The following is a 26691-nucleotide window of genomic DNA, read 5'->3' on the forward strand; positions in this document are numbered from 1 at the left end:
ATTTGGGACGCTTACAAAGCTGCGGCAAGAGATTTTATCATCAGACATGTTGCCGCAAAGCGTAAACTTGCCCGCACACGCACCAGTGATCTTTTATCTCAGATCAAAGCCCTAGAACATTCCTTTTACACTTCTCACACCCAGGAAAGTTTAACAGCCCTTGTAACTGCGAAAATGAATTATAACAAACAGTCTACTGAGGATGCATCGTTGTATTTATTGAAATCCAGTTCGAAATTTTATGGCGGGAAGAATAAGGCGGGGAAAGTTCTTGCCAATTATTTGAAAGTTAAGCAAAACAAATTGAATATTGAGTCTGTTTTTGATGTTAATTTAATCTTGCAACATAAAGATGCTGATATTTTGGAAGAATTTTCTCGTTTCTACTCTACACTTTATTCCTCTGAAACTTAACCATCTGATCACTCTCTCTCCACTTTCTTTACAAGCATCCATCCTCCTCCTAACTTTCCGGTTGATCTAGCCTCCCTTGAAACCCCCCTTACCATTCGCGAATTACATACTGCGCTTCAATCCCTTAAGAAAGACAAAGCCCCAGGCCCAGATGGTTTTACGGTCGAATTCTATCAACACTTTGCTTCTCTTTTGTTACCCAAATTACACCTACTCCTTGACTCCTTCAAAACCAGTGGTGCTTCCTCGGGCACTTTTTCAGATGCCTATATTTGCATCATACCAAAGGAGGGGAAGGACACCCAACACTGCAAGAATTACCGACCGATATCGCTTGTCAACATTGATTACAAACTGTATGCCAAATCCTTAGCCATCAGATTAGATCCTTTTCTCCCAGATCTTCTCGGCCCCGAACAATCAGGATTTGTTAAGGGTCGCTTTATTTCTGATAATACCAGACTCCTTTTTAATGTTCTTTCTAAATCACCACGATTTAAGGACTCCCTAGCCGCAATTGCCCTAGATGCCGAAAAGGCATTCGACAGAGTTGAATGGTCTTTTCTTTTTTATGTGCTGAAATGGTTTGGGTTTGGTCCTAATTTTATTTCCCTCATCTCTATTCTTTATGCGAATCCCAGAGCGGCGGTTTGTGCTAATGGCCTAATATCTTAATTTTTTCACCTTGGCAGAGGCGTTAGGCAAGGTTGCCCTCTTTCCCCTTTTCTCTTTAACCTTGCCCTAGAACCTTTTCTATCTAAGTTACGTCAAAACCCAAACATTTCTGGTTTCCCTCTCTCTCATTCGCAAATCAAGTTAGCTGCTTACGCAGATGCCATTTTACTCTTCATTTCGAACCCCTCTGTATCCATCCCTGCTTTCCTCGCCGAAGTTAACGTTTATTCTCATCTTTCTGGTTATAAGCTGAACAACGACAAATGTGAAATTCTTCCCCTCACCAAATTCACCTTCAAACCAGATTTTGCACCATCCAATTTCAAATGGAGTCCGACCCATATCAAATATCTCGGTTTGCATATCACTCCTTCCGTCCCAGATACTATTTCATTATGCCTCACTAAATGCACTCAAAAGTTGTCTGACCTCACCTCCAGATGGCACCCCCTATACCTTTCTTGGTGGGGCCGTCTTGACACCATCAAGATGATGTTATCCCCTATTGTTCTCTATACCATTTCTAACATTCCTGTCTCCATTCCTGTTAAATTTTTTACTAAAATCAATACCACCTTATCCTCCTTTTTATGGTCTGGAAAGAAATCGCGCATGTCTTTATCACGTTTACGCCTCCCCAAATCAGAGGGCGGGGTTCATTTCCCAAATTTCCCCGCTTATCATCGAGCTTTTCTCCTGAAACAAGCCTCTATCTGGCTTAAAGATCCCGCCGAGCCTCTTCCCCTTTGGGCTGAACTCGAGCGTCTTTCTCTCTCTCCCTTTTCCTTTGCTGAATATCTTTCCTTTTCTCGCAAACCCCAATTCCTGTCCACTCCAATTCACAAATACACTGCGAAACTACTCCTGGCTTCTGCTCCAGTTTCTCCCTCTTCTATTACTGAACTTCTCAACACCACTATTTGGTATAATAATAGCATTCTTATTAACCTGAAACCTTTTTACTGGAAAACTTGGAGGCAGCGAGGCTTAATCTGGGTTTCCCAACTTTTTACTGGGAATATCTTCACATCTTTTTCTATTCTGAGCCAGACCTTCTCTCTTCCCTCCTCCTTTATCCACAAGTATATCCTACTTAAGAATGCAGTTATGTCTGTATATGATTCCCTTTCTCATTCTTCTCCACCTTCGCTCTCTATAACTCCAATTTCTTCTTTACATTCCCAATTACGTTCCAACCCCTCAGCTTCTTCCATTTATCACTCCTTCCATACCCCTCCGTCTCCTCGCCCAAAATCTACAGTGGAAGAGCAGTGGGAATCTGAACTTGCTGTATCCTGGTCTACCTCCCTTTGGGATAAAATTTGGACTAAGCTTCGCAAATCCTCGAGAGCTGCCTCTCTCACACAAACACTTTTCTTCCTTTACAATCGACTCCTCTACACACCGTCTATCCTTCATAAAAGATTTCCCTTGGTTCCAGATCTGTGTTGGTCCTGTTCAGCTCCCAATGCCACGCTTTTTCATATGCTTTTTCTCTGCCCTCTAACGCACGCATTTTGGACTAAAGTATGGGACCAAATCAATTCTATTTTCCAGACCTCTATCCCCTTTTCTATCACTGACATTTTTCTTGGCTCACTCTCTCCTTCCTGGTCTGTAGTTGAAACAAATGTTCACATTATTGATTTGTTAATAGCTTTTGCGTTTCAACAGATTACTGTTAATTGGAAAAACTCAAAAGATATCACTTTCAAAGCTTGGTGGTTCAATGTGTGTTATAATCACAGACTGGATACTGCATTTGTTTATCCCCTTACCCTGGCCCCAAAAAGACATGCATTATGGCTCCCCATTACCCTTTATTTGGATGTCTGTGCTGAGCGTTCCTCTCACTTGCCCCCATTTCAGCAAGAAGTTTCGAAACCTCCCTGAGTCACCTTTCGTTCCTTCTTTTTCTCTAGTTTTTACTTTTTCTGCACGTATTTGCATCATATCCCTTCTAACAAAGCCTCTCATGATGCCTGTTTTATACTTATAGCCTCATTGATTTTTTTTATTTTTTTTATTTTTCCTTTTTCCATTCCCCCCCTACTTTCTTTATCTTTTTGCTATTTATTGTGATACCCTAGTTGATTGTATTTTTTGATGATGATGTATTCCATTTCATTCTTTGTAACACCAACTTGTTTCTTTCAATAAAATTTTACTTAAACTTAAATGACTGTGCAGTATGTACTCCACTTTATTATTAATTAGGAATGAGAACATGATGGCTATAAGAGTATTGGAAGAGCCTGTTTCCATTCTGAATGGAAACCTGAAGTGTGTGACCATTGTCAAAAACCGACCACGAAGGGACTCGACCCCTCAATCTTCTGATCCGAAGTCAGACGCCTTATCCATTAGGCCACGTGGTCATGTGTCCTGCTGTGTTTATTTTTATACTGTAGGTGGTATGCAAGGATGGAAAATATATTATTTATAGTTATTTAGGTTTACAAACCATTGTGGGTTTTTTTCAGCTCCTTTCAATTAAATCACTTTTTTGGAATTTATATAATGAGAATGTCACCAGTACGATAAGCTATTGTTTTCTTTTTTGCATTTAAACCTCTTTCTTCATGAGATTAAAGCTCAATGTATGATTTTTATAGCTCTGGATGTTTCCCGAAGTGGAGAGAAACTGTTTTGAAAGTAGTACAAACTGCTCCTTCCTGGATATTCCAATTTACACACACTCAAAGGTTGTATACGTTTCATGAATCCTAACTTGCCCTATGCAAGTAGGTGAAAGCCTTTCACCACCTCTAGAAACAACAGTTACACCAATCCAATTCAAATAATTTTTTCCAAAGGAATATCTTCTGCCGGGTCAAAAATGCATCTGACAAAGATAAGTGTTTAAAAATCGACTTTGTAGTTTCAGAACATCAACATGACTCTGAAGACTATAGAAGTAAAACGGTACCATTTCAAAGTTCCTAATACCTCATAAGCTTCTGAGAGGAAGCATGTAATAAATATATTTATTTTTCTGGAAAAGTAAGAGTGGACATTGGTTTGCAGCTCAGATGGGACTCGAACCCACAATCCCTAGCATAGGAGGCCAGTGCCTTATCCATTAGGCCACTGAGGCACAGATAAATGTCAGCAATCTAGAGGCATTATTTAAATGTATTCAATCGTCCAACATTGGTGTCTGCACACAGGATATTTCTCAGTTCTCTCCATAAGTAAACTTCCCATTTTCATCCTCTTTCATCCCCGACTTTAACACTCTGTTCTGTGCTATAATGGAGACTCAGTATTTCTAGCAAGTGGAGAGAAATTGGAGGAGAACCATTTTCGAATCAACACTTCTTATTCCATGGATGCTTTTCTCAATAAACTGGGCTTTGACAGTGGTATCAAGCCTTCCTTGTCTTCAGCAGGACACAGAAACAGGCACCAAGTCTACTAACCAAGTTCAACCACACTCTGCAACTTAATAGACCAGTGCTTTACAATTTAGCCAACTGTGTCATCAGCAAAGGCAGCCAATGTGCCAATCCTTTATAATTCTTCTGTAGTACTTTTCTTTCTCGTAGGCAAAATGAGCACTTTAACTGCACAAATCATACAGATTTTACACTTGAAGCACTACATGAACACATACTTACACACCTTGCAGTTCATCTACACACACTTAAGCTAAAACCCATTCTGTCAAGTCAAAATTCTGCAAACCTAGTACATATTCAGTGCATGTACATAGAAGCACTTTTTAATGCCACTTAAATGCACTAGATTTTAGACTGAAGATGCAATCTAAATGACTGTGCAGTATGTACTCCACTTTATTATTAATTAGGAATGAGAACATGATGGCTATAAGAGTATTGGAAGAGCCTGCTTCCATTCTGAATGGAAACCTGAATTGTGTGACCACTGTCAAAAACCAACCACGAAGGGACTCGAACCCTCAATCTTCTGATCCGAAGTCAGACGCCTTATCCATTAGGCCACGCGGTCATGTGCCCTGCTGCGTTTATTTTTATACTGTAGGTGGTATGCATGGTTGGAAAATGTATTATTTATAGTTATTTAGGTTTACAAACCATTGTTGGGTATTTTCAGCTCCTTTCAATTAAATCACTTTTTTGGAATTTATATAATGAGAATGTCACCAGTACGATAAGCTATTGTTTTCTTTTTTGCATTTAAACCTCTTTCTTCATGAGATTAAAGCTCAGTAAATGCTTTACATAGCTCTGGATGTTTCCAGAAGTGGAGAGAAACTGTTTTGAAAGTAGTACAAACTGCTCCTTCCTGGATATTCCAATTTACACACACTCAAAGGTTGTATACATTTCATGAATCCTGACTTGCCCAATTCAAGTAGCTGAAAGCCTTTCACCACCTCTAGAAACAACAGTTACACCAATCCAATTCAAATAATTTTTTCCAAAGGAATATCTTCTGCCGGGTCAAAAATGCATCTGACAAAGATAAGTGTTTAAAAATCGACTTTGTAGTTTCAGAACATCAACATGATTCTGAAGACCATAGAAGTAAAATGGTACCATTTCAAAGTTCCTAATACGTCATAAGCTTCTGAGAGGAAGCATGTAATAAATATATTTATTTTTCTGGAAAAGTAAGAGTGGACATTGGTTTGCACCTCAGATGGTACTCGAACCCACAATCCCTGGCTCAGGAGGCAAGTGCCTTATCCATTAGGCCACTGAGGCACAGATTAATACCAGCAATCAGGAGGCATTATTTAAATGTATTCAATCGCCCAACACTGGTGTCTGCACACAGGACATTTCTCAGTTCTCTCCATAAGTAAACTTCCCATTTGCATCCTCTTCCATCCCCGACTTTAACACTATGTTCTGTGCTATAATGGAGACTCAGTATTTCTAGCAAGTGGAGAGAAATTGGAGGAGAACCATTTTCGAATCAACACTTCTTATTCCATGGATGCTTTTCTCAATAAACTGGGCTTTGACAGTGGTATCAAGCCTTCCTTGTCTTCAGCAGGACACAGAAACAGGCACCAAGTCTACTAACCAAGTTCAACCACACTCTGCAACTTAATAGACCAGTGCTTTACAATTTAGCCAACTGTGTCATCAGCAAAGGCAGCCAATGTGCCAATCCTTTATAATTCTTCTGTAGTACTTTTCTTTCTCGTAGGCAAAATGAGCACTTTAACTGCACAAATCATACAGATTTTACACTTGTAGCACTACATGAACACATACTTACACACCTTGCAGTTCATCTACACACACTTAAGCTAAAACCCATTCTGTCAAGTCAAAATTCTGCAAACCTAGTACATATTCAGTGCATGTACATAGAAGCACTTTTTAATGCCACTTAAATGCACTAGATTTTAGACTGAAGATGCAATCTAAATGACTGTGCAGTATGTACTCGACTTTATTATTAATTAGGAATGAGAACATGATGGCTATAAGAGTATTGGAATAGCCTGCTTCCATTCTGAATGGAAACCTGAATTGTGTGACCATTGTCAAAAACTGACCACGAAGGGACTCGAACCCTCAATCTTCTGATCCAAAGTCAGACGCCTTATCCATTAGGCCTCGCGGTCATGTGTCCTGCTGCATTTATATTTATACTGTAGGTGGTATGCAAGGATGAAAAATATATTATTTATAGTTATTTAGGTTTACAAACCATTGTGGTTTTTTTTCAGCTCCTTTCAATTAAATCACTTTTTTGGAATTTATATAATGAGAATGTCACCAGTACAATAAGCTATTGTTTTCTTTTTTGCATTTAAACCTCTTTCTTCATGAGATTAAAGCTCAATGTATGCTTTTTATAGCTCTGGATGTTTCCCAAAGTGGAGAGAAACTGTTTTGAAAGTAGTACAAACTGCTCCTTCCTGGATATTCCAATTTACACACACTCAAAGGTTGTATACGTTTCATGAATCCTGACTTGCCCTATTCAAGTAGCTGAAAGCCTTTCACCACCTCTAGAAACAACAGTTACACCAATCCAATTCAAATAATTTTTTCCAAAGGAATATCTTCTGCCGGGTCAAAAATGCATCTGACAAAGATAAGTGTTTAAAAATCGACTTTGTAGTTTCAGAACATCAACATGACTCTGAAGACTATAGAAGTAAAACGGTACCATTTCAAAGTTCCTAATACCTCATAAGCTTCTGAGAGGAAGCATGTAATAAATATATTTATTTTTCTGGAAAAGTAAGAGTGAACATTGGTTTGCACCTCAGATGGGACTCAAACCCACAATCCCTGGCTTAGGAGGCCAGTGCCTTATCCATTAGGCCACTGAGGTACAGATAAATGCCAGCAATCTAGAGGCATTATTTAAATGTATTCAATCGTCCAACACTGGTGTCTGCACACAGGATATTTCTCAGTTCTCTCCATAAGTAAACTTCCCATTTTCATCCTCTTTCATCCCCAACTTTAACACTCTGTTCTGTGCTATAATGGATACTCTGTATTTCTAGCAAGTGGAGAGAAATTGGAGGAGAACCATTTTCGAATCAACACTTCTTCTTCCATGGATGCTTTTCTTAATAAACTGGGCTTTGACAGTGGTATCAAGCCGTCCTTGTCTTCAGCAGGACACAGAAACAGGCACCAAGTCTACAACCAAGTTCAACCACACTCTGCAACTTAATAGACCAGTGCTTTACAAATTAGCCAACTGTGTCATCAGCAAAGGCAGCCAATGTGCCAATCCTTTATAATTCTTCTGTAGTACTTTTCTTTCTCATAGGCAAAATTAGCACTTTCACTGCACAAATCATACAGATTTTACACTTGAAGCACTCCATGAACACATACTTACACACCTTGCAGTTCATCTACACACACTTAAGCTAAAAACCCATTCTGTCAAAATTCTGCAAACCTAGTACATATTCAGTGGATGTACATAGAAGCACTTTTTAATGCCACTAAATTGCACTAGATTTTAGACTGAAGATGCAATCTAAATGACTGTGCAGTATGTACTCCACTTTATTATTAATTAGGAATGAGAACCTGATGGCTATAAGAGTATTGGAAGAGCCTGTTTCCATTCTGAATGGAAACCTGAATTGTGTGACCATTGTCAAAAACCGACCACGAAGGGACTCGAACCCTCAATCTTCTGATCCGAAGTCAGACGCCTTATCCATTAGGCCACGCGGTCATGTGCCCTGCTGCGTTTATTTTTATACTGTAGGTGGTAAGCAAGGTTGGAAAATGTATTATTTATAGTTATTTAGGTTTACAAACCATTGTTGGGTTTTTTCAGCTCCTTTCAATTAAATCACTTTTTTGGAATGTATATAATGAGAATGTCACCAGTACGATAAGCTATTGTTTTCTTTTTTGCATTTAAACGTCTTTCTTCATGAGATTAAAGCTCAGAGTATGCTTTATAAAGCTCTGGATGTTTCCAGAAGTGGAGATAAACTGTTTTGAAAGTAGTACAAACTGCTCCTTCCTGGATATTCCAATTTACACACACTCAAAGGTTGTATACGTTTCATGAATCCTGACTTGCCCTATTCAAGTGCCTGAAAGCCTTTCACCACCTCTAGAAACAACAGTTACACCAATCCAATTCAAATCATTTTTTCCAAAGGAATATCTTCTGCCGGGTCAAAAATGCATCTGACAAAGATAGGAGTTTCAAAAATCGACTTTGTAGTTTCAGAACATCAACATGACTCTGAAGAGTACAGAAGTAAAATGGTACCATTTCAAAGTTCCTAATACCTCATAAGCTTCTGAGAGGAAGCATGTAATAAATATATTTATTTTTCTGGAAAAGTAAGAGTGAACATTGGTTTGCACCTCAGATGGGACTCAAACCCACAATCCCTGGCTTAGGAGGCCAGTGCCTTATCCATTAGGCCACTGAGGTACAGATAAATGCCAGCAATCTAGAGGCATTATTTAAATGTATTCAATCATCCAACACTGGTGTCTGCACACAGGATATTTCTCAGTTCTCTCCATAAGTAAACTTCCCATTTTCATCCTCTTCCATCCCCAACTTTAACACTCTGTTCTGTGCTATAAAGGAGACTCTGTATTTCTAGCAAGTGGAGAGAAATTGGAGGAGAACCATTTTCGAATCAAAACTTCTTCTTCCATGGATGCTTTTCTCAATAAACTGGGTTTTGACAGTGGTATCAAGCCGTCCTTGTCTTCAGCAGGACACAGAAACAGGCACCAAGTCTACTAACCAAGTTCAACCACACTCTGCAACTTAATAGACCAGTGCTTTACAAATTAGCCAACTGTGTCATCAGCAAAGGCAGCCAATGTGCCAATCCTTTATAATTCTTCTGTAGTACTTTTCTTTCTTGTAGGCAAAATTTGCAATTTAACTGCACAAATCATACAGATTTTACACTTGAAGCACTCCATGAACACATACTTACACACCTTGCAGATCATCTACACACTTAAGCTAAAAACCCATTCTGTGAAGTCAAAATTCTGCAAACCTAGTACATATTCAGTGCGTGTACATAGAAGCACTTTTTAATGCCACTTAAATGCACTAGATTTTAGACTGAAGATGCAATCTAAATGACTGTGCAGTATGTACTCCACTTTATTATTAATTAGGAATGAGAACATGATGGCTATAAGAGTATTGGAAGAGCCTGCTTCCATTCTGAATGGAAACCTGAATTGTGTGACCATTGTCAAATACTGACCACGAAGGGACTCGAACCCTCAATCTTCTGATCCGAAGTCAGACGCCTTATCCATTAGGCCACGCGGTCATGTGTCCTGCTGCGTTTATTTTTATACTGTAGGTGGAATGCAAGGTTGGAAAATATATTATTTATAGTTATTTAGGTTTACAAACCATTGTGGGTTTTTTCAGCTCCTTTCAATTAAATCACTTTTTTGGAATTTATATAATGAGAATGTCACCAGTACGATAAGCTATTGTTTTCTTTTTTGCATTTAAACCTCTTTCTTCATGAGATTAAAGCTCAGTTTATGCTATATTTAGCTCTGGATGTTTCCAGAAGTGGAGAGAAACTGTTTTGAAAGTAGAACAAACTGCTCCTTCCTGGCTATTTAAATTTACACACACTCAAAGGTTGTATACGTTTCATGAATCCTGACTTGCCCTATTTAAGTAGCTGAAAGCCTTTCACCACCTCTAGAAACAACAGTTACACCAATCCAATTCAAATAATTTTTTCCAAAGGATTATCTTCTGCCGGGTCAAAAATGCATCTGACAAAGACAGGTGTTTCAAAAATCGACTTTGTAGTTTCAGAACATCAACATGACTCTGAAGAGTACAGAAGTAAAATGGTACCATTTCAAAGTTCCTAATACCTCATAATCATCTGAGAGGAAGCATGTAATAAATATATTTATTTTTCTGGAAAAGTAAGAGTGGACATTGGTTTGCACCGCAGATGGGACTCAAACCCACAATCCCTGGCTTAGGCGGCCAGTGCCTTATCCATTAGGCCACTGAGGCACAGATAAATACCAGCAATCTAGAGGCATTATTTAAATGTATTCAATCGTCCAACACTGGTGTCTGCACACAGGACATTTCTCAGTTCTCTCCATAAGTAAACTTCCCATTTTCATCCTCTTCCATCCCCGACTTTAACACTCTGTTCTGTGCTATAATGGATACTCTGCATTTGTAGCAAGTGGAGAGAAATTGGAGGAGAGCCGTTTTCGAATCAACACTTCTTCTTCCATGGATGCTTTTCTCATTAAACAGGGCTTTGACAGTGGTATCAAGCCGTCCTTGTCTTCAGCAGGACACAGAAACAGGCACCAAGTCTACTAACCAAGTTCAACCACACTCTGCAACTTAATAGACCAGTGCTTTACAAATTAGCCATCTGTGTCATCAGCAAAGGCAGCCAATGTGCCAATCCTTTATAATTCTTCTGTAGTGCTTTTCTTTCTCATAGGCAAAATTAGCACTATAACTGCACAAATCATCCAGATTTTACACTTGAAGCACTCCATGAACACATACTTACACACCTTGCAGATCATCTACACACACTTAAGCTAAAAACCCATTCTGTCAAAATTCTGCAAACCTAGTACATATTCAGTGCATGTACATAGAAGCACTTTTTAATGCCACTAAATTGCACTAGATTTTAGACTGAAGATGCAATCTAAATGACTGTGCAGTATGTACTCCACTTTATTATCAATTAGGAATGAGAACCTGATGGCTATAAGAGTATTGGAAGAGCCTGTTTCCATTCTGAATGGAAACCTGAAGTGTGTGACCATTGTCAAAATCCGACACCGAAGGGACTCGAACCCTCAATCTTCTGATCCAAAGTCAGACGCCTTATCCATTAGGCCACGTGGTCATGTGTCCTGGTGTGTTTATTTTTATACTGTAGGTCAGGGGTGCCCAAACCTGTCCTGGCGGGCCGTATCCATGCCAGATTTTTGGGATATCCCCATCTGGTGATCACGGTTCGATCCCCGGCGCCGGCGGCAGATCAGAGTGCCCAGGACGGGGTCCATGTGACCCGGGCAGTCCTATCCCCTGGGTGTACGTGGTTGTCCGACATGTCGGTCGTATTTGCTTTTACGTACCGGATCGGAATCGGCCCCCATAAAATCGTACGTAAAGTATATAGCAAATCAACCTGAAATCTGCTGGGTCAGAAAGGGCTCGATTCCGATCCGTGTCGGAAGGTTAGGAGTCCGTACGAATTTGTCGGGACGGCATGGCAGAGTGCCCGGGACGGGCTCCATGCGTCCCGGGCATTCGTCCCCCGGGCGTCCGGGGCTACATCCAGGCTGACGGTATGGCAGAGTGCCCGGGTCGGGCTCCATGGTTTTCACGGTGGTCCTCCCCTGGGTGTCAGGGGGCTCCTGGCCGACGGCATGGAAAAGTACCCAGGACGGGCTCCATGCGTCCCGGGCATTTGTCCCCCGGGCGTCCGGGGCTCCATCCAGGCCGACGGCATGGCAGAGTGCCCGGGTCGGGCTCCATGGTTTCCAGGGTGGTCCTCCCCAGGGTGTCGGGGCGCTCCATGCCGAAGGCATGGAAAAGTGCCCAGGACGGGCTCCATGCGTCCCGGGCATTTGTCCCCCGGGCGTCCGGGGCTCCATCCAGGCCGACGGCATGGCAGAGTGCCCGGGTCGGGCTCCATGGCTTTCACGGTGGTCCTCCCCTGGGTGTCTGGGGGCTCCAGGCCGAAGGCATGGAAAAGTGCCCAGGACGGGCTCCATGCATCCCGGGCACGGGCACGGGGACGGGGACAGGGTCGGGAGAGTCCAGGCGGCTTCACTTCCGTGTCCAGCCATCTGATCGCCCAGATTCCCTCGGCCATCTGGTCGCCCGGATCCCCTCGGGCATCTGGTCGCCCGCAACGCTTTCCTATGGGGCGACCAGATGGCCGAACTTCCCTGGAAGTCCCGATGAGGTGCCATTCGCCGCCCGGATCCCAGCGAGGGCTCCAGGAGGTTGGGTACATTCGCGCCTTGGGTCCCCTCTGTCACCTCGCGTGCACAGATTACAAGAAAAGGGGGTAATTTTCCTCCGGATTACTAGGGAGAAGGGTACGCCTGGACACCCCTCCGAGGCTGGTGGTTCTCTGCCATGGGGACCAGATGGGCTACGCCTGGGCAACACCTCCCTAGGCCACCCGGGGCTTCCTTCCTCCAGGCCAACTGCATGTCAAATTGCCCAGGACGGGCTCCATGGCTCCTGGGCAGTCGTCCCCCGGGCGTCCGGGGCTCCATCCAGGCTGACGGCATTGAAAAGTGCCCAGGACGGGCTCCATGCGTCCCGGGCATTCGTCCCCTGGGCGTCCGGGGCTCCATCTAGGCTGACGGTATGGCAGAGTGCCCGGGTCGGGCTCCATGGTTTTCACGGTGGTCCTCCCCTGGGTGTCTGGGGGCTCCAGGCCGAAGGCATGGAAAAGTGCCCAGGACGGGCTCCATGCGTCCCGGGCATTCGTCCCCCGGGCGTCCGGGGCACCCATCTCCATGAGGCCAACGGCATTGGCAAAGTACCCAGGACGGGCTCCATGGGTCCCGGGCAGACCTCCCCCCGGGCGTCCGGGGCTCCCACCTCCAGGCCGACGGAATGTCAAAGTACCCAGGACGGGCTCCATGGGTCCCGGGCAGCTTCCCCCGGGGCGTCCGGGGCACCCACCTCCAGGCCGACGGCATGTCAAAGTACCCAGGACGGGCTCCACGGGTCCCGGGCATTCCTCCCCCAGGTCGTCCGGGCCCTAGAGCTCCGGTGGTCCAACCTGCGCCTGAGGCCCAGCCGGGGTCCAAGAGCCCTGCCTTGCGTGGGCAGGCAGTCAGGAACCCTACCGCGAAGGCTTGGGATGGATGGGGAGCTGGGAGTCCTTTCGATCCCGGCCCTCTGGTCGCCCGCGATGCTTTCCAATGGGGCGACCAGATGGCCGGGCTTCCCTGGAAGTCCCGATGAGGTGCCATTCGGCTCCTGGATCCCAGCTAGGGCTCCATGAGGTCGGGTTCTTTTACGCCTTGGGTCCCCTCTGTCACCTCGCGTGCACGGATTGCAAGAAAGGGGGGTAATTTCCCTCCGGATTACTAGGGGCAGGGTACGCCCGGACACCTCTCCAGGGCTGGTGGTTCTCTGCCCGGGGGACCAGATGAGATATGCCTGGGCAACACCTCTCCCGGGCGTCTGGGGGCTCCATTCTCCGGGCCAACGGCATGGCTCAATGCCCAGGACGGGCTCCATGTGTCCCGGACAGACCTCCCCTGGGCGTCCGGGGCACCCATCTCCATGAGGCCAACGGGATGGCAAAGTACCCGGGAAGGGCTCCACGGGTCCCGGGCAGCCTTCCCCCGGGCGTCCGGGGCTCCCACCTTTAGGCCGACGGCATGTCACACTGCCCAGGACGGGCTCCATGGGCCCCGGACAGACCTCCCCCGGGCGTCCGGGGCACCCATCTCCAGGAGGCCAACGGGATGGCAAAGTACCCGGGAAGGGCTCCACGGGTCCCGGGCAGCCTTCCCCCGCTCGTCCGGGGCTCCCACCTCCAGGCCGACGGCATGTCACAGTGCCCAGGATGGGCCCCATGGGCCCCGGACAGCCCTCCCCCCGGGCGTTCGGGGCACATATCTCCAGGAGGCCAACGGCGTTGCAAAGTACCCGGAAAGGACTCCACGGGTACCGGGCAGTCCTCCCCCCGGGCGTCCGGGGCACCCATCTCCATGAGGCCAACGGCATTGGCAAAGTACCCGGGAGGGGCTCCACGGGTCCCGGGCAGGCCTCCCCCGGGCGTCCAGGGCACCCACCTCAAGGCCGACGGCATGTAAAAGTGCCCAGGACGGGCTCCATGGGTCCCGGGCAGCCCACCCCCGGGCATCCGGGGCACCCATCTCCAGGAGGCCAACGGCGTTGCAAAGTACCCGGGAAGGGCTCCACGGGTACCGGGCAGTCCTCCCCCGGGCGTCCGGGGGCTCCCTTCTCCAGGCCGACGGCATGGTTCAATGCCCAGGACGGGACGTCAAGTGGCCAGGACGGGCTCCATGCGTCCCGGGCATTCGTCCCGGGACGGGGACGGGGTGGGGAAGAGTCCAGGCGGCTTCACCTCCATGCCCAGCCATCTGGTCGCCCGGATTCCCTCGGCCATCTGGTCGCCCGGATCCTCTCGGGCATCTGGTCGCCCGCAACGCTTTCCTATGGGGGGGACCAGATGGCCGAACTTCCCTGGAAGTCTTAATGAGGTGCCATTCGCCTCCCGGATCCCAGCGAGGGCTCCGAGAGGTCGGGTTCTTTCACGCCTTGGGTCCCCTCTGTCACCTCGCGTGCACAGATTGCAAGAAAGGGGGGTAATTTGCCTCCTGATTACTATGGGGCAGGGTATGCCCGGACACCCCTCCAGGGTTGGTGGTTCTCTGCCATGGGGACCAGATGGGATATGCCTGGGCAACACCTCCCTAGGCCACCCGGAGCTTCCTTCCTCCAGGCCAACTGCATGTCAAATTGCCCAGGACGGGCTCCATGGCTCTTGGGCAGTCGTCCCCCGGGCGTCCGGTGCTCCATCCAGGCCGACGGCATGGCAGAGTGCCCGGGACAGGCTCCATGCGTCCCGGGCCTTCGCCCCCCCGGGCGTCCGGGGCTCCATCCAGGCTGACGGCATGCAGAGTGCCCAGGACGGGCTCCACGGGCCCCGGTCATCCGGGGCACCCTTCCCCGGGCCAGCGGCATGTCAGAGTGCCCAGGACCAGTTCCACGGGTCCCGGGCAGTCCTCCCCCGGGCGTCCGGGGCTCCCTTCCCCGGGCCAAAGCATTTCAGAGTGCCCAGGACGGGCTCCACGGGTTCCGGGCGTCCAGGTCTCCCTTCCCCGGGCCAACGGCTTGTCAGAGTGCCCAGGACGGTCTCCACGGGCCCCGGGCGTCCGGGGCACCCTTCCCCGGGCCAGCGGCATGTCAGAGTGCCCAGGACGAGTTCCACGGGTCCCGGGCAGTCCTCCCCCCCGGGTGTCCGGGGCTCCCTTCCCCGGGCCAAAGCATTTCAGAGTGCCCAGGACGGGCTCCACGGGTCCCGGACGTCCGGGGCTCCCTTCCCCGGGCCAACGGCATACAGGAGTGCCCAGGACGGGCTCCACGGGTCCCGGACGTCCGGGGCTCCCTTCCCCGGGCCAACGGCATACAGGAGTGCCCAGGACGGGCTCCACAGGTCCCGGTCGTCTGGGGCTCCCTTCCCCGGGCCAACGGCTTGTCAGAGTGCCAAGGACGGGCTCCACGGGTCCCGGTCGTCTGGGGTCCCTCCCCCGGGCCAACAGCAGGTCAGAGTGCCCAGGACGGGCTCCACGGGTCCCGGGCAGCCCACCCCCCGGGCGTTCGGGGCACCCATCTCCAGGAGGCCAACGGCGTTGCAAAGTACCCGGGAAGGGCTCCACGGGTACCGGGCAGTCCTCCCCCGGGCGTCCGGGGCTCCCTTCTCCAGGCCAACGGCATGGTTCAATGCCCAGGACGGGCTCCATGGGTCCGGGGAGGCGTCCCATGCGCCTCCGGGCTTGGGAGCCCCGGCTGGGTCCAGGGGCCCGGGCGGGCCCCGGGTCGGGTGCTCCGGCCCTGGTCCCTGTCTCCCAGCCTACCGCACTGCCAAGGGCCTAGGAATGGGTTCCGTTGTTCCCGGGGAGCCTCCCCTTGCTTGGCTGGGTTCAGGAGCAGTGGCTAGGGCCCCTGAGGGCCCGGGGAGGGCGGCCTCCCCACCCCGGGCTCTGTCCTTGGTCCTGCTGCGTGGCAGGGTGCCCGGGACGGGGTCCGGAGGGACCGGGGAGGCGTCCCATGCACCTCCGGGCTTGGGAGCCCCGGCTCGGTCCAGGGGCCCGGGCGGGCCCCGGGTCGGGTGCTCCGGCCCTGGTCCCTGTCTCCCAGCCTACCGCACTGCCAAGGGCCTAGGAATGGGTTCCGTTGTTCCCGGGGAGCCTCCCCTTGCTTGGCTGGGTTCAGGAGCAGTGGCTAGGGCCCCTGAGGGCCCGGGGAGGGCGGCCTCCCCACCCCGGGCTCTGTCCTTGGTCCTGCTGCATGGCAGGGTGCCCGGGACGGGGTCCGGAGGGACCGGGGAGGCGTCCCATGCACCTCCGGGCTTGGGAGCCCCGGCTGGGTCCAGGGGCCCGGCCGGGCCCCGGGTCGGGTGCTCCGGCCCAGGGCCCTGTCTCCCAGCCTGCCGCACTGCCAATGGCCCGGGAAGGGGTTCCGATGTGCCCGGGGAGCCTCCCCTTGCTTGGCTGGGTTCAGGAGCAGTGGCTAGGGCCCCTGAGGGCCCGGGGAGGGCGGCCTCCCCACCCCGGGCTCTGTCCTTGGTCCTGCTGCGTGGCAGGGTGCCCGGGACGGGGTCCGGAGGGACCGGGGAGGCGTCCCATGCACCTCCGGGCTTGGGAGCCCCGGCTGCGTCCAGGGGCCCGGCCGGGCCCCGGGTCGGGTGCTCCGGCCCTGGGCCCTGTCTCCCAGCCTGCCGCACTGCCAAGGGCCCGGGAAGGGGTTCCGATGTGCCCGGGGAGCCTCCCCTTGCTTGGCTGGGTTCAGGAGCAGTAGCTAGGGCCCCTGAGGGCCCGGGGAGGGTGGCCTCCCCACCCCGGGCTCTGTCCTTGGTCCTGCTGCGTGGCAGGGTGCCCGGGACGGGGTCTGGAGGGACCGGGGAGGCGTCCCATGCGCCTCCGGGCTTGGGAGCCCCGGCTGGGTCCAGGGGCCCGGGCGGGCCCCGGGTCGGGTGCTCCGGCCCTGGGCCCTGTCTCCCAGCCTGCCGCACGGCCAAGGGCCCGGGAAGGGGTTCCGATGTGCCCGGGGAGCCTCCCCTTGCTTGGCTGGGTTCAGGAGCAGTGGCTAGGGCCCCTGAGGGCCCGGGGAGGGCGGCCTCCCCACCCCGGGCTCTGTCCTTGGTCCTGCTGCGTGGCAGGGTGCCCGGGACGGGGTCCGGAGGGACCGGGGAGGCGTCCCATGCGCCTCCGGGCTTGGGAGCCCCGGCTGGGTCCAGGGGCCCGGGCGGGCCCCGGGTCGGGTGCTCAGGCCCTGGGCCCTGTCTCCCAGCCTGCCGCACTGCCAAGGGCCCGGAAAGGGGTTCCGATGTGCCCGGGGAGCCTCCCCTTGCTTGTCTGTGTTCAGGAGCTCCATCCGGGGCCCCTGAGGGCCCCGGGGAGGGTGGCCTCCCCACCCCGGGCTCCGTCCTGGGTCCTGCCGCGGGGCAGGGTGCCCGGGACGGGGTCCGGCGGGCCCGGGGAGGCTTCCCCTGTGCCTCCGGGCCTGGGAGCCCCGGCTGGGTCCAGGGGCCCGGTCGGGGCCCCGGGTCGGGCGCTCCGGCCCTGGGCCCGGTCCCCCGGGCTGCCGCTCCACCCAGGGCCCAGGACAGGGGTCCGTCGGTCCCTTGCAGGCCTCCCCTGCTTGTCAAGGTGTAAGCGGGCCCCGGGTCGGAGGGCCCGCCGGCCCCTGGCAGCCTCCATGGCTGTGGCCCGGCTGGGGCCCCGGGCCTCCGGCCCGCCATGCCCCGGGCGCCCGCTCCCTCCTTCGTGGGGGCACGGGGCGACCGGATGGCGTCCCTTTCGTGCCCGGCCATCTGGTCGCCCGGATCCCCTCGGCCATCTGGTCTCCCGGATCCCCTCGGCCATCTGGTCTCCAGGATCCCCTCGGCCATCTGGTCTCCCGGATCGCCTCGGCCATCTGGTCGCCCGCAATGCTTTCCAATGGGGGCGACCAGATGGCCGAACTTCCCTGGAAGTCCCGATGAGGTGCCATTTGCCTCCCGGATCCCAGCGAGGGCTCCAGGAGGTCGGGTACTTTTGCGCCTTGGGTCCCCTCTGTCACCTCTAGTGCACGGATTACAAGAAAGGGGGGTAATTTTCCTCCGGATTACTAGGGAGAGGGTCAGTCAGACCTCCGTGTGGTCTGGCGATTCTGAATCAGGGGAAGGCAGGACCCGGGCCGTCCCGCCGGGGCCCCCAGGGGCCTGGGTACGCACCTGCTGCTTAGCCCCCTTGCCGATGGGCCTTTTCCTCCGAGTTTGCTCAGGCAGGTCCCCGCGAGGTCTGGCCATGCTGAGACGGGGCCAGGCAGCACCCGGGCCCGCCCGCCGGGGCCCCCAGGGGCCCGGGAATGCACCTGCCTCTCAGCCCTTTCCCGATGGTCCTTTTTCTCCGAGTTTTTTTCCACAGTCTGACCTCCGATAGGTCCGGCGGTTCTGAATCAGGGGAAGGCAGGACCCGGGCCCGCCCGCCGGGGCCCCCAGGGGCCCGGGTACGCACCTGCCGCTCAGCCCCCTTGCCGATGGGCCTTTTCCTCCGAGTTTGCTCAGGCAGGCCTCCCCGAGGTCTGGCCATGCCGAGACAGGGACAGGCAGCACCCGGGCCCGCCTCGCGGGGCCCCCAGGGGCCCGGGTACGCACCTGCCTCTCGGCCCCTTCCCGATGGTCCCTTTTCTTAGGAGTTTGCTCAGGCAGACCTCCGTGAGGTCCGGGGATGCCAGGAGACTTTTTCCCGGCTGTACTCTCTGATCGATTGGGCACTCTCGGTCCGTTTAGGGATGGACTGCTTGGCCAGCCTCGGCTGTTGTTTCAAGCAATTAGCTTCCACCCCGCATGGACCGTCCGACTCGAGGGCCTGCCTGCCGCCCGGCGGGAGGCCCCTTTCAACCCAGCAGAGCGAAGGCCGAGCGGCCCCGGCAGCTCGTGCCCCCCAGTGGTCCGACCCGAGCAGGAGGGGTCGGGTGGCGCCAGGCCCTCGGATGCCTGCTGCCCAGCAGGTCCGTTAGGCCCCGCGCGCCACTCCGCCGCCCCTCTCTGCCTCAGCACGTTTCCACAGCAGCTCGGAACGACCGTTCCGAGGGGTGCCGCCGCCGCCAGGCTCCGGCACCCCTGCCTCTCACTCAGGCTGCGCCTCGGCCCGCCTCTCCCTCCCGGGGGAGACGGCTGGGCCTGCCGGTGTGTGAGAAGTTGGCCTGATGTGCAGTGCTCACTATTCTAGTGATCACTATATATCAGTCCAAACAACCCTTATTGATGATTGGTTGTAAGTCAACCTTATAGACCAGCTATCCTAGTAGCATGGATACGAGCAGTCTAAGGCTAAGACTCTAGAGGGCGTGTTAAGCCAGCTGTTTTACCATCACATTACCCCTTGAACACCCAGTGAAAGGACACCACACAAGTGTTATGAAAATAAACAATGTATTTATTAGAATCACAACAACCCTGTACTCTTTATGAGGACAGGGTGCTAAGCACACAACAAAACTCTTACGAAAATACTTTTAAGTTAGCACGTTACACAAATGCCCGAGGGGCACGAAAAACCATATACTTTCAAAGTGGAATGCGAATTACTAGCAGGTAAGTAACGATTCTCAGAGGCTTTGGGATCGCTAGGACTGGACTACTGAACCTTTAGATTACTAGCAGGAGGCCTAGGGAACTCGGGTGCAGAGTGTGCACTCTCACGCGGGATGCGGGACAAAGTCTATGGAAGCTAGAAAAGGCAAAGTTAGTGTTCACGGGCGAACCCGACCTGGTAGGAAGAAAACGACAGTGGATCCTGACCCTAGGATAGTGAGGCTATGCTGGGACACCGAAGTGCCGAAGTTACCTAGCCCAGGGGCTGCAGCTGCATAGGTCTGAAAAGACGTCGGGGATCTCGTTGCCGGACCAGGAGCCTGGAAGGAAGAAGTTGCTGGCAGGCGACCAGTGAAGGAAAGTTCGATGGATCCAAGCCTGGATCAAGGAAGAAGAAACCTGAAAGCAGAGGGGACCAAGTTCTTGAATCACTAGCCAGTGATTAAGTGGGCACCAGGATGGCACCGGGCGAAGTCACCGCAGTCAGGTGAGTGGGCGCTGCTGGGCTCTGCAGTCTCTCGGACCAGGAGGCGTTGTCGGCGACCAGGATGGAGGTGCGAGCTGTCCCACGGAGGATGAAGTCGTTGGCGTCGAAGTTACCCAGGATTGGGCAACAAGCCTTGGCTAATTCAAGCCCACGCGGTGGACTCAAAATGGCGTCTTGAGTGGACCAGGAGGGTCCGGGGTGCTCCTCTTCTGGGAGGGAGCAAGGGCCAGTCTGGAGCAACCAGACCAGCAGCAGAAATGTCGTCGGGCGTCGTCAGGGAGGCCACAAGCCAACGGGCTAGTAGCCAAACAACGCGGTGAGCAGCGGAAAGCAGAAGGGCCCCACGCAGATCGTGGAGATGCTGGGGGGCTGCTCTTCGGTGCTGGAGCTGCTCAGGGTGGGGGCTTCTCGGACCCCAAAGCACTCACCAGGAATTCACTCGGCGGGCTTGCTGGAAAGAAGTCGTGCAGTCTTGCAGATGGCCGGTCCCTTGAGGTCTCGTCGCACCCACGGTTCTCAGCTGGGCTGTAGAGGTGGGTAGAGGTCAGAGGTGCCAGGGAAGCCGGGTCTCGTCGAGCTGGGCAGTCGGATTCCGGAGGAAGGACGTGCAGCAGACCGCAGTGTTCTTAGATGGTGCCTGCGGATGCAGGGTGACTACTCCTTAGCCACAAGGGAGAATCTTGAGGAAGAAATCGTGAAGTCCTTTCGTGGAAAGTGGTATCTTGATTCCAAAGATGATCTGATTTGGAAGGGGGCCAGTCTCTACCTTTATCTGGGAAAAAGGGGCTGGCACGCGACTAGGTCCTGCCCTATGGGTGGGACCAGGAGGGGGGTGGTTACACCCACTTCCTTGGCGGGCTTTTCCCCAGCACAGGGTCTGGAGTGACCCTGGAACTGGTTCCAGCCAGCCTATGCACAGTGAGCACCGGGGTGCCACGTGCAGTCACCTTCCTCTAAAGCCCTGCCTACCTACAATACACAAAACCCTGTCTGGGACGGTGCTGGCACCGCCCCTGGCAGGAAACCCTTTGTCCTTGTCTCCTGCTCTGGGAGGACTCCCAGCAGCAGGAGGGCAGACTTGTGTCTCGGTGGCAGCATCCATTTTGTGGAGCTGAGGCTCTGTTTGACTTTAACCGGGGTTAGGGGTTACATACATGTCGTGTCCCTCTAGAAGGGTGGAATGCTAACCCCGTCGCCAGAATTGGCGAGGGGTTAGTATTCCAATTCGTATGACACCTTACTCGACATGTTTTGATAAAGCGATACCAGAGTTGGCATATAACCGCGAGGATTATAATGCACTTAAGAGTATATGGTATGCGATATCATGGAAACGGCTAAGGGATGGATCCCGAAAGCCGCAGACAGGCTCAGCTCATGCCAGAGCACCATCTCACACGATTCCAAGCACTCTGCCTTCAGGATTGTTAAGGCCTGCCATAGGAGTGACTGATAGGAGATCTGTGTGTCCATTTTTAGGGTTAGATATAGGTATACTATATCTAAAGCAAAGGGTGATTACACCACCTTGCCCCAGCTGTCAAGCAGCCAGTTGTGTCAGATTTGGATGGCCAGCCAGGGGTGGCATAATACATGCTGCAGCCCCTGGTAGGCCCTGGGTACACCTATGCCCTGGGTACCTAAGGTACACTGTACAGGGACTGATAAGGTGACTCAGTATCCAATTTAGATATGTACCTAAGGTACATGGAATCCATTTTACAGAGAGAGCAGTAGGCCTGGGGTCCTGAATAGCAGGGCCCCAGGTCAACTAAGTCAGAAAACCAGCAAAACACCAGGCAAAAAGTTGGGGGCAACCATAGTCAGGGATCTACCTTCCTACATAACCCCCCCCCCAAACGAAAGGAGATAAGGCTAGCCTTGCCAGGTAAGCCTATATTGCCTGAGTGGCCATATAAGGAAGTACCAGCACTGGCATGGTTACCCCCTATCTCATGGTCCACTAAGCAATCCCTCACCCTAAGGGTGTCGGAGGGTCTCCACCATAGGGAATCTCTACCTGTGGTGTGTTTTGGCAAAGTAAAAGGCTGGTGCTGAAATGGAGTACTGAAGTGAGGCTCCACTAATTTTGGGCTCAGCTTCCTCCAATCACTATCCACCATAAAGGCCTTTCTTTCCCAGACTGAGTTGTTTTGGGCTCTCAGGGTCAACCTCTGGCTACCTACAGCTGGAGGTTGGGTCCCTCTGTTTGGCTTACTGGAGGGACAGGTCAGGTCTGGGGCCCTCAGGTCCCAAGTTTGGCTGTGTCCAACAGTGTCCATCTGTGGGAGGTCCCTAACTAATTTTAAGGGGGATCCCTCAGGAGTATGTTTTATTTTCACTTGGCTAGGACTACTAGCTTCAGTGCCCTTAATCTGCTGATTGGGAAGTTCTTTTGGACAGGGGGCCCTTTGGGGTCCAACACTGGCCTCCCTGACCTCTACAGCCCTGGGCTGACTGAGGCAGGGTAGAGAGGGGCAGGTTACCTGCTCCAGACTGGGTCCCACCTTGGAAGGGTCCACTGACATCAGGGGTTCTGCCAGGCTAGGCCTGACTACCTCTGTGGCAGTTGCTTCACAAGGGGTCAGATCAGTTCCCTGAGGAGGCTGATCTGTTCCTAAAGTCTGGTGGGAGGGAGATTTCTCTTCCTCCTCAATGCTCTCTGTCTGAGTGGAGTGATCCATAGTTTCAGGCTTCACAACACTATCATCTGTCTGAGTTTGAGCTGTGGCCATCACAACTCTCCCAACCTTTTCAGGAGGGGGCTCAGTTTGGGTGTGGGCTGTTACCATGACAGCCTTGACAACCTGTTCTGGGAAGGAAGTTGTCTGAGATTGGGTTGTGACTGGCACAACCCTCCTGACCTGTTCAGGGAGGACATCTTGGACTGGGGCTGTGGCTACCACTGCCCCACTAACCTTACCATGGGTGTTTACCATTTTAGAATGGGTTTCTTGCTCTACTTCAGCCCAGGCTGAGAGCTCTAAATCATTCCCCAGTAGGCAATCTACAGGCAAGCTTGGTGACACTGCCACTCTCTTGTGGCCAGTGACACCTCCCCAGCTGAGATTGACCACTGCCATGGGATGATCTCTCTGTACTCCATCAATATTGGTCACCTGGTATGTGGCACCAGGTAAAAGTTGCCTTGAGGGGACTAGACTCTCAGTCACCATAGTGATGCTAGCCCCTGTATCTCTATAGGCCTCAACTTTTATACCATTGATGAGGGGCTCCTGTCTGTACTTGCCCAAAGTGTTGGGACAAGTTGTGAAGTTGGCAAACCCCATGCCAGTCTCACAGGCAAGAGTATCTAAGTTTGGGGACCTGGTTAGGCCAGAGTCCCCAGGAACTCCCAAAGTAAATGCACCCAAATTCTTGGGGGCACTCCCACCACCTGGGGGATTACTACTAGTAGTAACAGGAGGTTTGGGAATGTTACTTGGGGGTATGTTTTCCTTATTGTTATTCTTTGGGCAACTGCTGTCAGTTTTTAAGTGACCCACCTGTTTACAGGGATAACAATAAGGTTTCCTCTGGTTATTGGAAGGATTCTGGGACCCACCCCCCTCAGAGGATTTTTGGGGCCCTGATGTGGTTGGATCTGTAGATTTATTCCCACCCTTCTCTTGAGGCTTGGTTGATTCCTTTTTCTGGTCACCACCTTGGTTCTTGGGCCTAATCCTGGTTCTGACCCATTTGTCTGCCCTCTTACCCAATTCTTCTGGAGAGGTCAGATCAGAGTCTACCAGGTGCTGGTGTAATAACTGGTTCTGACAATTATTTAAGACTTGCTCTCTCATAATTAGATTATACAATCCCTTGAAATCAGTAACCTTACTACCCAGTAGCCAGCCTTCCAAAGCCTTAGCGGCACAATCAACAAAGTCAGACCAGTCCTGAGACTGAGTTTTCTGGGTGTCTCTGAACAGCAACCTGTACTGCTCAGTGGTTAAACCAAACCCATCAACCAGTGTATTCTTCAGGACCTGGTAATTGTTAGCATCCTCCACTCTTGTAGTGAGGAGCTTATCTCTACCTTTACCATCAAAGGAGAGCCACAGTATAGCTGCCCACTGACTCTGGGGAATGTTCTGCACAGTGCAGGCCCTCTCCAGAGCAGCCATCCATTTCTGGATGTCATCCCCTTGCTTAAAGGGGGGCACTATTTTAGTCAGGTGTTTAGTATCTAAACCCTTCTCTCTATCTCTTGGGAGATTGCTGCCACCAGTGGGAGCTAGCCCACTCATCTGCTGCTCTCTTGCCAGGGCAAGCTTCTCTTTGGCCAGGGCAATTTCTTCCCTTTCAATCCTCAGTTCAGCTTGTCTCATCCTAGCCTCATGCTCCCTTCTCTGAGGGGAAGTAAATCTCCTCTGTGGAGGATTCCTTCTCCCCTGAGAAGAGGCATTAGAGTGCAGAGATCTATTGGAGTCCCTAGAAAGAGATCTATCTCTCCTAACTCCAAGGTTAGGCCCACTTCGGGTTAGTACTGGGGGGCCCCCAGATCCTAGCCCAAGTAAGTCTAAGTTGGTCCTAGTTAGCCTTCTGACTACCTCAAGACCCTTGTCTACCTCATCCCCAGAGAGTACCTCCTCATCCTCTTCCTCAACTGCTGAATCAGTGTTGGGGAGGTCTGGATCCCCAGAGGTTCCCTCTAAGGCTGGCATGCTCTCATGTAACTGAGAGAGCTTTCTGGCATCATATGTCTCTAAGAGACCTATCAGAAAGGGAAGGGTGGGGTTAGACCCCTGCTTCAGTTTCCTGGAGACACAGAGTTGTCTCATCTCCTGAAAATTGAGAGCTGCATATCTTGAAGTGACCTGTGGAGGGTCAACACTGACCAGGGGAGTCTCAGTAGAGTCCCCCTGAGTCGACATGCTTTTCTAGTGAGGTGTAAGTGGTGCACTTACCTACACTATATGTTTGCCTACTGATCCCTTGCTAGAGTTGTAGTTTAGGGTGTGCTAGGCCCTAGGAGCTACAACAGCTGGTTCAGTAGAACTCAGAGTATTCTAAGCTAAGTTATATGTACCTTTAGTACTTATGTGATCTTTCACAAGATATTCTTAGGGCATGTGTGGTAAAACAACAGCAAGCTCAAATCCCAACCGCTGCTCACCAATGTGAGAAGTTGGCCTGATGTGCAGTGCTCACTATTCTAGTGATCACTATATATCAGTCCAAACAACCCTTATTGATGATTGGTTGTAAGTCAACCTTATAGACCAGCTATCCTAGTAGCATGGATACGAGCAGTCTAAGGCTAAGACTCTAGAGGGCGTGTTAAGCCAGCTGTTTTACCATCACATTACCCCTTGAACACCCAGTGAAAGGACACCACACAAGTGTTATGAAAATAAACAATGTATTTATTAGAATCACAACAACCCTGTACTCTTTATGAGGACAGGGTGCTAAGCACACAACAAAACTCTTACGAAAATACTTTTAAGTTAGCACGTTACACAAATGCCCGAGGGGCACGAAAAACCATATACTTTCAAAGTGGAATGCGAATTACTAGCAGGTAAGTAACGATTCTCAGAGGCTTTGGGATCGCTAGGACTGGACTACTGAACCTTTAGATTACTAGCAGGAGGCCTAGGGAACTCGGGTGCAGAGTGTGCACTCTCACGCGGGATGCGGGACAAAGTCTATGGAAGCTAGAAAAGGCAAAGTTAGTGTTCACGGGCGAACCCGACCTGGTAGGAAGAAAACGACAGTGGATCCTGACCCTAGGATAGTGAGGCTATGCTGGGACACCGAAGTGCCGAAGTTACCTAGCCCAGGGGCTGCAGCTGCATAGGTCTGAAAAGACGTCGGGGATCTCGTTGCCGGACCAGGAGCCTGGAAGGAAGAAGTTGCTGGCAGGCGACCAGTGAAGGAAAGTTCGATGGATCCAAGCCTGGATCAAGGAAGAAGAAACCTGAAAGCAGAGGGGACCAAGTTCTTGAATCACTAGCCAGTGATTAAGTGGGCACCAGGATGGCACCGGGCGAAGTCACCGCAGTCAGGTGAGTGGGCGCTGCTGGGCTCTGCAGTCTCTCGGACCAGGAGGCGTTGTCGGCGACCAGGATGGAGGTGCGAGCTGTCCCACGGAGGATGAAGTCGTTGGCGTCGAAGTTACCCAGGATTGGGCAACAAGCCTTGGCTAATTCAAGCCCACGCGGTGGACTCAAAATGGCGTCTTGAGTGGACCAGGAGGGTCCGGGGTGCTCCTCTTCTGGGAGGGAGCAAGGGCCAGTCTGGAGCAACCAGACCAGCAGCAGAAATGTCGTCGGGCGTCGTCAGGGAGGCCACAAGCCAACGGGCTAGT

General features: G+C 51.7%; 8 non-coding genes across 8 annotated transcripts; all 8 read right to left on the reverse strand.

The window, feature by feature from the left end:
* Positions 1–3394: 3394 nt before the first annotated feature.
* Positions 3395–3467, reverse strand: TRNAR-UCG (transfer RNA arginine (anticodon UCG)). The gene has a single exon. It is a non-coding gene; the product is annotated as a tRNA-Arg (tRNA).
* A 644-nt stretch (positions 3468–4111) lies between these two features.
* Positions 4112–4186, reverse strand: TRNAR-CCU (transfer RNA arginine (anticodon CCU)). Its single transcript has one exon. It is a non-coding gene; the product is annotated as a tRNA-Arg (tRNA).
* Positions 4187–4988: 802 nt separating this feature from the next.
* Positions 4989–5061, reverse strand: TRNAR-UCG (transfer RNA arginine (anticodon UCG)). The gene has a single exon. It is a non-coding gene; the product is annotated as a tRNA-Arg (tRNA).
* A 1521-nt stretch (positions 5062–6582) lies between these two features.
* Positions 6583–6655, reverse strand: TRNAQ-UUG (transfer RNA glutamine (anticodon UUG)). The gene has a single exon. It is a non-coding gene; the product is annotated as a tRNA-Gln (tRNA).
* Positions 6656–7301: 646 nt separating this feature from the next.
* On the reverse strand, positions 7302–7374 carry TRNAR-CCU (transfer RNA arginine (anticodon CCU)). Its single transcript has one exon. It is a non-coding gene; the product is annotated as a tRNA-Arg (tRNA).
* Positions 7375–8171: 797 nt separating this feature from the next.
* On the reverse strand, positions 8172–8244 carry TRNAR-UCG (transfer RNA arginine (anticodon UCG)). Its single transcript has one exon. It is a non-coding gene; the product is annotated as a tRNA-Arg (tRNA).
* Positions 8245–8891: 647 nt separating this feature from the next.
* Positions 8892–8964, reverse strand: TRNAR-CCU (transfer RNA arginine (anticodon CCU)). The gene has a single exon. It is a non-coding gene; the product is annotated as a tRNA-Arg (tRNA).
* Positions 8965–9765: 801 nt separating this feature from the next.
* TRNAR-UCG (transfer RNA arginine (anticodon UCG)) lies at positions 9766–9838 on the reverse strand. Its single transcript has one exon. It is a non-coding gene; the product is annotated as a tRNA-Arg (tRNA).
* Positions 9839–26691: the final 16853 nt, after the last annotated feature.

The sequence above is a fragment of the Lissotriton helveticus genome, chromosome 5_1, assembly GCF_964261635.1.
Source record: "Lissotriton helveticus chromosome 5_1, aLisHel1.1, whole genome shotgun sequence".
Classification (NCBI taxonomy): domain Eukaryota; kingdom Metazoa; phylum Chordata; class Amphibia; order Caudata; family Salamandridae; genus Lissotriton; species Lissotriton helveticus.